The following is a 14391-nucleotide window of genomic DNA, read 5'->3' as shown; positions in this document are numbered from 1 at the left end:
AGGGTTTGGTACCACCACACAATACTGAAAGATTAAATCTTTATTCATCAGGTTATTTTAAGATTTAGACTTTTCATAGGTTTTTCTTAAATTTGTTCTCCAAAATTAATTTTCTTAATTTTTTTTTTTAATTACACGCTCGGTAGTAAGTTTCATTTCAAAATCAGTCCCTAAAACGTAAATTTAACTGCAATATTAGTCTCTAAAGTGGTTAGTAGTAGTAGTAGCTACAAATTTTCGGTTTTCGGATTTTCCCCTATACCTATGCTATGAAACATTGCCATCTTGCCAAATTCCACGATTTTAGGTCAACGGGAATTACCCTATAGTGATAAGGTGATACGCTGTACAAACGGCCGTATCATTTGATTGCGTTTACTTAGAAATTTGATTCTTTCACAGTTCCTTACTACAGATTTGACTATTTGATATCAATTAAAACTTGATACGCGTTCTTGAGAAAAAGAGTTTTGACAGTTAGAAAGACAGATACACAAATAGACATTGAAGTAACAAGTTTACGGTTTTTGGATTATTTCCCACACAAGTAATACAAGTTATTGCTTTTTGCCAAATGTCGTGATTCTAGGTTAACGGAAGTACCCTATAGGTTTTGATTCCCTTTGCAAATATTTGGGAAATTCCACATAAACGGTCATATCTTTTGATTGCGTAGACTTAGAGGTTTGATTTTTTCACAGCACCAAGGGACCGCAGGTTTTAGTATCTGATATTAATTTCAACTTTATAACTCTACGCGTTCCTGAGAAAAAGAGTCTTGATGGACAGTCACACTGGCAAACTGATGGACAAACGGACAACGAAGTGATCTTATAAGGGTTCCTTTTTACTTTAACCCTAAAAACGAGTCACACATGAATAAAGACGAACAAACTATACTTTTATATATGTTTATAGATATATAGCAATCAACTTGATCTAGGTTTCCAGAGAATGAAAAAAAAATATGTTAGAAGTCTATTTGAATGACATTGCTTCTTTTTTGTTACAATATTGAAAGTGTATTGTCTACCATAGACAATCTTTTAATTAATAAATTTAATAATATCGTCAGTCTAACAGGCTTATTACATAGGTATTTATTGTATTTGAAATATAAATATATTAATAAACTAAACGAAATATTTACAAAGACGTCGTCTTGAAACGGATTAAATATTTATTTAAAACAAAGCCACATAGCAATTTGCGTTTGCAAATTAAGAAAAAAAAATTCACGGTCACACATAGACAAACGAATGTGTGCGTGACTTGTGTAACAATAGGCAAAATTTACGTGACGTAATGTTTCTTAATCTTAGAATTTTATGTCAGAAATGACATCAACTTATTATTTTGCATCAAATGCAATGAGCAACGCAGGATAAAAATATTACACTATAAAATTGTATGAAAGTCAATGACATTTCTTTTTTTCATCAAACATGTAATAATATTAATATTTGTAATTAATTGTCAATATTTCTTGTCACCGTCACACAAGAATTGTTGTTGTGCACATACAAATGATGTAGCGTTCGCTGTTAGAGAAGTTAATATTCACATATAAATCCAGTAAAGTAATAAAGTTTGTACAAAGCTTTGTCATATCTAATTACCAGTCAAAGACCATGTACTTAACATATACACAGGCAGAATGCTTTCAGGATCAAGGGTACTGCAACCAAGAAGGATCCAACATCCTCACAATAGGCACGAGGATTTAATTGCGAGACGATCCTTCCACGACAAAGCTACAACTGCACAACAGCATAACTCACGCAGTGGTCGCAATAACGAGTCACACGAATGACATATACTACACTGATAACAGTGACGACGTGGCGGCAGCACAAATGGCCACTACCAAGGAATTACTTGATGACCCCATCGTGGCTGACAAGCTGGCCGAATACCATCCAGACCAGCCATGGAATTCAAAATCCTACTAAGATTAATTGACAACAATGAGAAACGTCACTGAATAACACTAAGATGAAGAATTTTGATTGTGATATTGCCTGGAAATAAAAATATGAAGTCACATTAAAATACATAACTGTAAGCTGAAGTGTTAGGAATTCGTAATGTCATTAAAAAGTACTTAATTGTCTATGGTTTCGGTGAATACAGATAACAACGGATAACTCTGTGACACTTAAGACGTAAATAGTCGGTAGTTAAATAAACAAGACAATAGACATATAGTCCGTGGCGTAGCTATCGTAAGGCCAGGTGGTGCAGTGCACCAGGACCCCGGAGCTCAGGGAGCCCTCTTACCTCAGCTTTAAAAAGAGAGTAGCATAAAAAAAATCTTGTGTGAACTGGGAATTCTGTTAAAAATCGTTTTTATTGATCTCATCTGTATAATAAATATTCTGTGCGTTGTTATTAATTCCCATTTTCTTCTATTATATATAATAACACATAGAGATTCTACCCATCATACAAGGCAACATATGGATTTAGCTTACTAGGGATAAGTTGACCTCACTGTTCTTGTTCCTATCTATAATTTTGAAGGCCAATATAAGTTTAAGCTACACGGAAAGAGGGGATGAGGGCCCGATTCTTTCCTTATGCACCGGGGCCCTTTTCCATCTAGCTACGCCACTGCATATAGTCGCATACTGTGAGATATACTAAAAACAACTACAACACGTCTGTGGTAACTACAAGTTTTTTTATTATAAAATTTTAACTTCGAGGCTGTGCCTCAATTTTATTTAATAACAGGTATTAAAAAAATTACCGCGTGCTTTGCTGTATTTAAAAATAAGTCAATAATCAGCTGTTATTATCATAATTTTATATGTTCGATGTATAATCAAGCTAATTATGTAAAGTGTAGCAAAATATGTGAACAGCTACGGCGAATATTTCGTAACTAATTTTATTACCGATATTGTGAAGACAATGATGAAATAATAATAATAAAATAATTTATTTTAACCAAACATAAATACAAATAAATAGTAAAAAGACAAAAATTACAATAATACAAATCTGAATTAAACCAAATCAATTCAAATTCACACTAATCAAAACAATCAATCATATTTAATTATATTAAATTAAACTAAATCAAATTTTTTTTTTTTTTTTTTATAGAATAGGAAGGCGGACGAGCATATGGGCCACCTGATGGTAAGTGGTCACCAACGCTCTTAGACATTGGCATTGTAAGAAATGTCAACCATCGCTTACATATCCAATGCGCCACCAACCTTGGGAACTAAGATTTTATGTCCCTTGTGCCTGTAATTACACTGGCTCACTCACCCTTCAAACCGGAACACAACAATATCAAGTATTGCTGTTTTGCGGTAGAATATCTGATGAGTGGGTGGTACCTACCCAGACGAGCTTGCACAAAGCCCTACCACCAGTAAATCGGTAGTTAAATAAACAAGACAATACACCAAATATATAAAATGAAAATAAATTAAATCACATTAAATAAAATTCCATTAAATTAAATTCCATCAAATTAACTTCCATTAATAAAATTTCATTAAATTAAATCAATAATAAATTTAAATTAAGCAATGTCATGAATGTAACTATTGTCAATTCACACATTAATATTCATTATTAGTCAGTACATGAATCATATTGCAATGATTCACGTACTGACAGTCAAATCTACATGCGAATATTTTTAGGATGGTGTTGGAGCGGCCCCGAACCCTGCGCAAAAGAGATGTACATCGCTTACGCATGGTTGCATAAAAACAATCGATTCGCGAATCTGCGAACATACCTTATGCACTACAGTACCGCAGCAGCCCCATCACCACACTAAACGCATTATTATACTGGAATCGAAGTGCTCTGAACTGTTTCTGCGTATATGTTACCCACAGGCTGCACGTGTAAAAGTTTGTACAAAATGCTTTGAATAAGGTGTTTTTGACAGAAGCTGAGCATCGTGCAAACCTGCGAGCAATCATATTGGCTCTGACAGACAAAGCCCTTCGTTCCCTCTCTATATCCGTGTCATCTTTCAAGTCAGAGGTCACTATATGTTCAAGATATTTGAATGGATGAACCCTACTTAATTCAACATTGTTTAATCGAATGGGTGGAACAGAGTCCGGGCAACCCCTTCCCTTGGCCTGAAAGATCATGTATTCGCTTTTCTTCGTATTATATTGTAAGCCGTGTCTAAGCGACTATTTTTCGCATATCCTCAGAAGCTTATACAAACCACAAGCAGATGCCCTTAGCAGCACCATGTCATCCGCATAGCTGATATTATTAACACACACTCCATCAATATGACATCCGACACGTGTGTCACTAAGCTCCTAAATAAATTCATTTACATACAAGTTGAAGAGCTTTGGAGAAGTCAGGCCACCCTGCCTTACTCCGCACTCCAACCTGTATGGTTCTGACATCTCACTCGACCACCTGACGACGTTGACCTGATTAAGATTCCAGTATTTGAAGATGTGTACTAGTTCTTCAGGCATGGAAATGTTACTAAGTTTTTGCCATAACAAACCAGGTCAAACGCCCTCGAGAGGTCGAGGAAACAAGCATGAATTGGTGTATTTCGATCGGTATAGTACTTGACAGTCTGTTTTAAGCTCAAAATAGCAGATTCAGTAGATAGACCCGATTTAAAACCGGACTGATTGTCATGGATTTTCAGATATTTATCAAGTTGCGCATTCAACAGATTATCAAGAACTTTTGCCAATATAGTAGCCAATAAAATTGGTCTATAATTATTTTTGTCGCTCACGTCACCCGTTTTGCTTTTCACAATTGGGATCACCACGACCTTCATCATATCAGACGGTAAGCACGAGTGTAATAGGTTATAGAACATCGCCAAAACTCTAGGCAGGTGGACGCCAGCATGCTTAAGATGCTCAATACTGAGGCTGTCATGACCGGGAGACTTTCCTCGCGACATCGATTTAATAAATAACGTTTTTCGTCTCATCTTGGTTTCGTTCGCATTCCACTTCTATTACGCTCTCTTTTCTAAGGTCCTTAAAATCCACGTGCACAAGAGAACCCGCTGTCCATGTGAATGAAATATTTTGATGGATTTATGTTAATGGACGTTGATGGTGTAAATTTTTTTAATCTGTATCCATTGATACTTTATAACCTATAGAGGTACTACGCAAAATACGTGCAAGATTTAGATAGAAAAAAACGACGCAGTAAGTCTTGATTAGGACAATGTTATTTTATTTAATATGGGATCTAATATCCGCCGTTAAGCTTTGCGTCACAGTCAAAATATGATTTATCCAAGTAGTCCCTCGAAATCACTTTTTAATTAACATTTTTTTTAAATAAAGCTACCACAAGTTCAGATTATAGATTCTCTTTTTAACAAAAAAAAAATACATGTGTTAATCATATACAATTATATTTATATATACTGTATGAACATCAACGAATAGTAACTCCTTGTTCTTCTATCATTTATTTAAGCTTCGTAGATTCGTAGAGCAGAATCAAATATTTTATAATAATGACGAATCAATCGCTATAATTTGTAATATTAAAATTTATTTCTCCAGGTTCTTTCAAATTAAATATACACATGTATATATATATATATATATATATATTACTTATAATTATAAAGGATGAGATATAAAAAATATAAAAAAACCCACTGAGTTTCTTTCGCCGGTTCCTCTCAGGTCTGAGGTGTTTATTTCCGAACCGGTGGTAGATTTATGACAATCAATAAGAAAGTGTAACGCTTCTATATTGAATAAAGATTTTTGACTTTGACTGACTATCGTTGCTATATTTTGCTTTAAATTTTGGGTGAACATACATTTAAAATGCATAAATATAAGATGAACTTAAACCAATATTTATATTGTAAATGAATAGGTACCAATACTCTCTCTTTTTTTTTTAATCCTTAAACTTAGATTGTGATGCTGCTTGCTAATAAACATGAACGCACATTAATAATAAAAACATTAAAAGAAATGAAAGAAAATATATACCATAGACACGAACATATCGTCTGTAGAGATACAATTACAGGAATAAAAAATCTAAGCCCAGGATCTTAGTTTAGGTAACAAGGCCAGGATGGCCGCAGTTGTCGCAATCAGTCAGGAGTTCAGCATTTCTTAAAGTAGCTTCCCACGATGTGTGATATAACGAACGAACGCGGATCTAAACGCAACGGCGCGCCGCGGTAAGAGTATCGTCTGTATATGCGCAGGCAAGTCTGTAACCGTGCGTCGAATTCCCCGCGAGTCGGTAACTTCAAAGGTGTGATGCGAATTACCTCAACGAGCCGCAACGACCGACACAGACTTGCAAACACCGTTGGAAAAGAATTGGTGCGGTGCGTGGTTGTCCGTGGTCGTTGGCCGTGTGTGAATAATCCTAGCGGTAGTCCTTCGGTAGCGGCCAAAAAAAACATATTAAAAATATATATAACTAAAACCTCTTTGTAGTATTATATCAGAGGACAAATAAAACTGGTCTTTAGAACACTTTATAAAATAATATTTATAAACAAACAAGTAGAACTCGACGTTAATATTTCGGGAAGTATTGAAGTATCTATGTTACTTTCTTATCTTTTCGATCGCTATTGTATATCTGTTATCGCCAAGGTTAAAACAACATCGTATTAATCATGCCTACGTCGTCTAACCGGCTACAAATAATTTCTTAATAAAATAATAGTTCATAGTTTCGTACACTCTTATAATATTCATTGATTATGATTGCTACGATATTGAGCGTTATATTATTTTATAATGTGTGTGATGAGGGGGGGGGGCAAGTGTTAGGTTCCCCTATATTATTTTCTTAACCTTTGACAATGTGTTATGACTTGAAAGCGTAACAAACAAACACACGTATTTATAATATTAGTTATGGTAAGTAGAGTATGTTGCCGGTAATTTATGGTGGAATCTACTCGTCCCAAACGAAACGATCGTAGCTATATTTTTAATTTAATCCCGTAACATGAATCAATAGAGATTATAAGTGCATATTTGAATAAATAAAAATAGATTTGTTTGATATTTGTATAGATAATACAAAATCTATAAATGTCGTCCCCTAATACAAGTTATACGCTTAATTGGAGGGGTAAAAAAGGCATTAATTAAAAAAAAAAACTGGTAGTATTATCATATTACAGTACAGTAACAGCCTGTGAATGTCCCACTGCTGGGCTAAGGCCTCCTCTCTTTTTTTGAGGAGTAGGTTTGGAGTTTATTCCACGACGCTGCCCCAATGGGAATATCAGTTTCCTCACGATGTTTTCCTTCACCGTTAAGCACGAGATAAATTATAAACACAATGTTTCATGTGTGTATTATCATATATAGCTGAATAATTTGTTTTGACGCGTTGATCTCAGTATCTGCCAGTCAGATTGTGTTACATTAACATAAGTAATAGACTAAGTACTTTTGCTAAAGTAAATAAATTTATTATAATAGGTGTTACATCAATGTCTGAAGACTGACTTATAAAGATGAACTGGGTATTTAATCCTGTGTCCTGTAAGAAAAAAAAGTCAAAACTCATCGCAGGAAACGGTCGTGAAATATCAAAATGAGATCGAACATAATAATTATAATATAACATTTCAAGAAAACTCGCGTCAAAATAGTATATCTTATTTTATTTTATTAGGATATCAAACGAGGAATACACCTGACAAGCTTTAATATAATATGCGAGTTATTAATCGATGTGCTCCCTCAGTTACAGGAAACAACAGCATCCATCACATATAACTAAGTAACAGCTAATATAAATAGTAAAATTAAAATCAACGTAATACGGTTGTCAATATTTCACGGGTGAATAATCAAGTGAGTTCGTATAGAATCTGAACCGAAAGTTGGATGAGATTTACACAGTTAAATAATAAACAGATACAAATTTTCTATTTGACAATTATAATTACTTATATATAAGACCATGAAATTAAAGCTTGTAATCTCAATAGCCTAACTTTAACGCGGGTGAAACTGCGAAGCGCGGCTACTTATATAATAATATTATACGAAAACCTTCTACAAAACGCGCTCTATATTCTGGTAAAGTTTTATGTATATTGGTTTAGTAGTTTTTCACAATACAAAAGAAACATATCTTCGTTTAGTAGTATAGATAAAACATAACTCATATACCATTGCACGTTAAATCGAATTAATTTTTTTTTATTTTTTATTTTCTTACTTAAAAACAATACGTAACACTATTTATTTATTTTATTTTTTTTGTATAGTGAACAAATATATATATTATATATAAATAAAGGCTCTGAGTGTATCAAAATAAATATTCGTATTTTTATGTTTAGATTTTTTTTATCTTTAAGGCACGGATTCGAATCCCGGTCACTATGTTATCAAAACATACGCACACACTCGCAACATGTTGATATTATCTTTGTACACAGACAAACATATTAGATTACGTTCTTTGTACCAAATAAATCTTAAATTGCAAATGTTTTGTTTTTTAATGAATAACAATTGAGGAATCGTTCGATCTCTACCACGTTTCATTATTATACCTAATTAATTGAACAGATTGCAAATATATTTAAATACTTAATACAATATATAAAGCATTGATTTTATAATAAATATAAATAACTGTCCAAGTATACAAGGTTAAGGAATGATTCCCATTAAATATATAAAACAAACAAAGATTGGAGTTTTTAATGCCTGTTAAAATGCTGTCAAGGAATTAATTATGAAATCAACTCAAACAGTGAAAAATAATAATCTTTTTTACATGAAACACACCCATTTTATGAATATTACAAAGGTTACGAAAGTTTGTATATGCATTTCTGGTGGTAGAGCTCAGTGCAAACTCGTCTGGGTAGGTAGCACCCACTTATCAGATATTCTACCGCAAAACAGCAGTACTTGGTATTGTTGTGAGCCAGTGTAATTACAGGCACAAGGGACATAACATCTTAGTTCCCAAGGTTGGTGGCGCATTGGTGATGTAAGCTATGGTTAACATTTCTTACAATGCCAATGTCTATGGGCGTTGGTGACCACTTACCATATGATGGCCATATGCTCGTCCGCCTTCCTATTCTATAAAAAATAATGTATGGGTATAAATAACGCTCGAACGACTGGATGAATGCAATAGCGATAGAAGTCTTGTTTCGTATAATAAATTAAGGTATAAAGTACCCTTCTTTCTTTTAAGTCGTTCTTGCCAGAGTGATCGTGTAATTGGAAGGCGCCCGGGCAGACGGGCCACCTGATGGTATATAGTCATCATGGTCCATAGACATTGACGCTGCAAGAAACATTAACCATTCCTATCATCGTTAATGGTCACCAACCTTGGGACTTAAGATATCAAATCCCTTGTGCTTATACGCTGGCTCAAGCACTCTTCAAACCATAACACAAATCTATGTAGTATCGATTTGCGGTATGGCGATTTAATATGTGATGTGCCACCAAGTGAAATAAAAGCATAAGTTACACTCTTTTAATGTGGCTCTTGTGATCTATGCGCACCTATTATTAGCGAAATTGTGGAAACACTATATAATAACGGAGGAGCAAGTAGCGCATCTGATTAGGTAAGTCCTTTTATTCGGATTGAACAATCAAGTACTCAATATTATTTTTCCTCATTGTGACGTGGCCAAAGAACTTCCGGATAAGCGATTGAACAAGAAAAGAATGTCTTTTCTATTTAGATCCTGGAGTATGGACGTTTATTCGATGTGTATCTTATACATAAGAGCGCCACATATCTCAAGCGACAATTTTTCATCTTTCGGTCGGTCTAAGGGTCCATGTTTCAGCTGCGTATACAAAGATTGGAAATGCAATACATTTCATGAGACGAACTTTTGTGTTCTTCGTAATTCTTTTATCATTCCAGGTCATCGATAGTTTAACGACGGCTGATCTCGTCATAGTACAGCATCTTTTGATTTATTTCTCAATACATACTCCCATTGCTAGTAATAATGCACTTGTTATTAGCAGCGTAGCGAGCGCTTTAAAGCTGCTTGTTTCTTAAGCCATTACTAGTATTTTTATCGTTTGACTTCTAATTTAATATCAATGAGACATTCTAGTTCGTAACATTGAGTTATAAATGTCAATTCTTGCGATAAGTATTACCATACATAAATACTAATCTAATTTAAACCGGCAATTATCATTTAAATTTTCTTAAGTCCACGCGAGCTGGTTCTCGATGTCACCGCCTAACTGTGACATCAATTCCATCGCGCACAAAGAAATTTGACAACTCTTTTCTTTGTCGCACTACCAAAAAATGGAATTCCTTACCAGCTCACGTGTTCCCCTCCTCTTACAACTCGGGTTCCTTCAAACGAGGCGTGAAGAGGCATCTTGCGGGCCAGCAAGGCGGGGACGGCTAGTACAGAACATTCTTCCCGACTGTACTGTCCGTCGTCGCGTTTGGACTCTACTACCACTTACCATCAGGTGGAGTAGAGTCATTTGCCATCCCGGCGCACATAAAAAAAAGAAAAATTAAACGTGCCCATGAAACACATAATTATATTTGTTATGTGTTTATTTAGATGTGTTTATAAAGAATATAATAAAACTACAACTAATTTCACAAACAATCGTGGCGAAACGAGAATGAAACGAGATCGAAAGGAAAGAGTACAACCCATACTGGAGCAGCGTGGTGGAATAAGCTTCAAACCTTCTTAAATAGAGAGTCGCGTTTGGACTCTACTACCACTTACCATCAGGTGGAGTAGAGTCATTTGCCATCCCGGCGCACATAAAAAAAAGAAAAATTAAACGTGCCCATGAAACACATAATTATATTTGTTATGTGTTTATTTAGATGTGTTTATAAAGAATATAATAAAACTACAACTAATTTCACAAACAATCGTGGCGAAACGAGAATGAAACGAGATCGAAAGGAAAGAGTACAACCCATACTGGAGCAGCGTGGTGGAATAAGCTTCAAACCTTCTTAAATAGAGAGAAGGCCTTAGCCTAGCAGTGGAACATTCATAGGCTGTGATGTTACTTTACTTTACTTTTTTTACATAATAATAAAGATTAAATATTTATATGTCATAAATAATTACAATTCATTTACTGGAAAATGTTCAAAAGTATCTTTGTTATTTATTTTAGATATGACGCACTGCAGAAGTATCATAAATGCCCCAGGATCTTAGATGTCATGTCCCTTGTGTCTGTAATTATAGCGCCTCACTGACCCTATAAATATACACAGCTATGACATGATAACTTGAAAATGATCCATAGCGTAGTAGTTAATCCCAGGCTTGAAAATCTTTCCACCACGCTTCTTCTTAATATAAATGGTAGACCAATATTGCCCTCCTTAAGATCATTAAATGGTAAATGATGTTGTTAAATTGCAATTTATTTTAGGAAGTATATATTTCATTAGGCTTTTGTACATATCGTAAATAAATTAAACATAAAATGTCTCGTATTTGTATTACTATAACCCAGTATATCAATTTTTGTAATGGTAAGTCTTTAAGGGTTCTAAAGGCAAGTTATCAAAGTGCGTACAAAATGCACAATATATTTGATTAAAAACAAACACTTGAGCATGAACTAGCTAGTTACTAATACGTTTTTATTATTGTGGAGTTCTTATACCTAATTGTGTAATAAATCAATTAAGCCTAAACGTATATGTAGTTTTAACTGTTAATAAACTTGTAAATGACTATTCAAAAAGTGATTGAAGCGCTTGAAATAATATAATTCACACAATTAGACGTACGAACTTCAAGATAATAAACCGCATTAGTATGCGCAATAAGATAACTTTGCCGGTCAGAAGTTAGTCACGAGTTATAGTTTTTAAAAATAAAAGTGGGTAATCTAGGGAACAGTATATTAGTCTTATACACTTATTTATTATTTTAACAAATTTAAAAAAAGTAGGAGGTTCTGAATTTGGTTGTAATATGAATAAGTTGGAATAAGCCTTCTTATATAAAGAGGCGTGCACCACTGAATTTATGTGCTAAATTTGTTTTTATAATTCATGTGGTGGATAAAAATATGCCATGTTTATCCTCCAACCCGCATTGAAGCAACGTGGTGAAGTAAGCTCCAAACGTCCTCCTCAAAAAGGAGGGCAAGCCTTTGCCAGCAGTGGGGCATTTACAGGTTTTTTTTTTATTTAAATACTTATATTATAATTACAATTAAGAAAGATAACATCATATTTTCAAGTAAATGCCATTTAAATTAACTTGACTTGGCTTGACAGATTAAAAAACAAACGATACAAAAATAAATGTTAATACAGATAATTAAACTTTTGAAATAAAAAAAATAAACATTTAACATTATTCATGTGTCTATAAATAAAATGTAGTTAAATAGAACAATTAATTCCGATTGCTACATTTTACTGTATACATAAGTTGATTGTAATTTTAATTGCAAAACATTGCACACAATATTAAAATAGGGATTGTTCACACTAGCAATTAATTTTGCAACGTAGTCTCCACGAACGTCAAATTGGCAACTCTTATGTTGACAACAACACTAGTTGCTCATGAAAGTTTCTGTAATTAATTTAAGATGTCAATAATAATGGATACAACTGTTATATAATGGTGGTTAAATCATTTGAATTGATTGAAGAACTGCCGACTATTTCCTTAGAAACACACATATAAGTGTGTATAAAAATGAAACAACTTATAATTACAAAATATGTATATATTCATTTTTGAACGGAAATATTTTTTATTAGTAATTATGATAGCTTATATATTTGACTTGAACATTTGTTTTACCCGTCTAATTAAACCGTGCGACTATGTCTGGGCTAGAGTGTGTTGAAATTAATGTAATGATTGCAAAACGCGACAAAATCGCAATAAAAACAGTGATTAGTTTTCTGTTTAATCGCGAGACGAAATCTAACTTCGAATTAACTTCTCGTTCTCACTAGCCTGATTTAAGACATCATATAAGATAAGATTACACATCTAAATAAGCAAATTTATAGAAAGACTAATTTCTGCTTGCGTCTTTTTCTGCGTGCGATGGAGATGGTTAGCTGGTATTAAGTACGTCCTTTTTTAATTATCGGTTGCGTAGTTAAGACGTGAAACAAACAAAAAAATTAAATAACTCGCCTCCGCATTTACTTTATAATATATGCTAGTTATGATTAAAAACTCCTTTGTTGATAAATGTTTCTTTTTTTAACTTTTAGTATATTAAATTTGTTTGTCATTAGCACCAAGAGGTGTGCAAAAATCATTTTAATTGGTTGACTTTTAAAATGGCTAATTTACGATTATTCAATTACGTAACTAAATAATACAATTCTTCTAAAATTCATATTATGTAATTTGAGTTTCTGAACGAAATCCAAAACCTATTTTAAAACAAACAAGTGAACTAATAACTCATTACATATTTTGACGTTTACGTTATTAGCTGTATTACGATCGTATTAAATGTTCTGTTTCCTATTTAAGTTGTGTCTAACCTCTAGCATTAATTCCATTACGAATAATAATAAATTTGATGCTAACTTTAAAAAAAACTTAGAGCCTAATATAAGATTAAAAAAATCTTTATATTATTCTTGTCTTTATTCCATGTGCCTAATAATAATATTATGTAGATTTGCAAAGCAACACGCACATAATTAATTCGCATAGACAATGAGTTGTCGCTGGCCAGGCACATGGCATAACCTCGCGAAATTAAAAATAAATCGCATAGGCTATGGCTGCGTCCGTCCCGCCCGCGTTCCACATTCGAAATAATAATTGTATTAAGGAAACATGAACGCGGCGCATGTGTTTGTTTGTTTGTTTACCCGTCGGTGACGTCATATGTTTATTCTCGCGAGGATATCGGGGCCGAATGGAATGCGCATTAAATATTAAAAAAATGTATATGTAATAATTAATGTGATTGAGTACGTTTAAAATATCAATGGAGTGTTTTAAAGTTGAATTGCGTCTCACTTAGGAAGGATTGTTAATGACTCAAAGTGAACCGAATGTAGTTTGTTGCTGTTGTGTCCTATGTTTCATAAAACGCAGAAAAATAACACAACTCGAATAAATCATGTATGTACGTACCTATTAATATTTTTTTCTTACATCAATAGTGAATATAATATATTTGAAAACGTGATCTTAAAATAAAATATAATTATTATATTATCATATTTTACAAATTCAATTGATAGATATGAGGACTCAAATGCAGGCTGTGTGGGTATTAATCTATGTTATCACTGTTGCTCTCATATTCTCACATTACTAATTTTGATGTTTTCTTTAGATCTTTATCTCGAAGATTTTGCTACCAAGACGAATAAGCCTCGTGTGTTGTCCACGACATAAAC

The sequence above is a fragment of the Nymphalis io genome, chromosome 24, assembly GCF_905147045.1.
Source record: "Nymphalis io chromosome 24, ilAglIoxx1.1, whole genome shotgun sequence".
Taxonomy (NCBI): domain Eukaryota; kingdom Metazoa; phylum Arthropoda; class Insecta; order Lepidoptera; family Nymphalidae; genus Nymphalis; species Nymphalis io.
Note: the sequence above shows the minus strand (reverse complement) of the source record.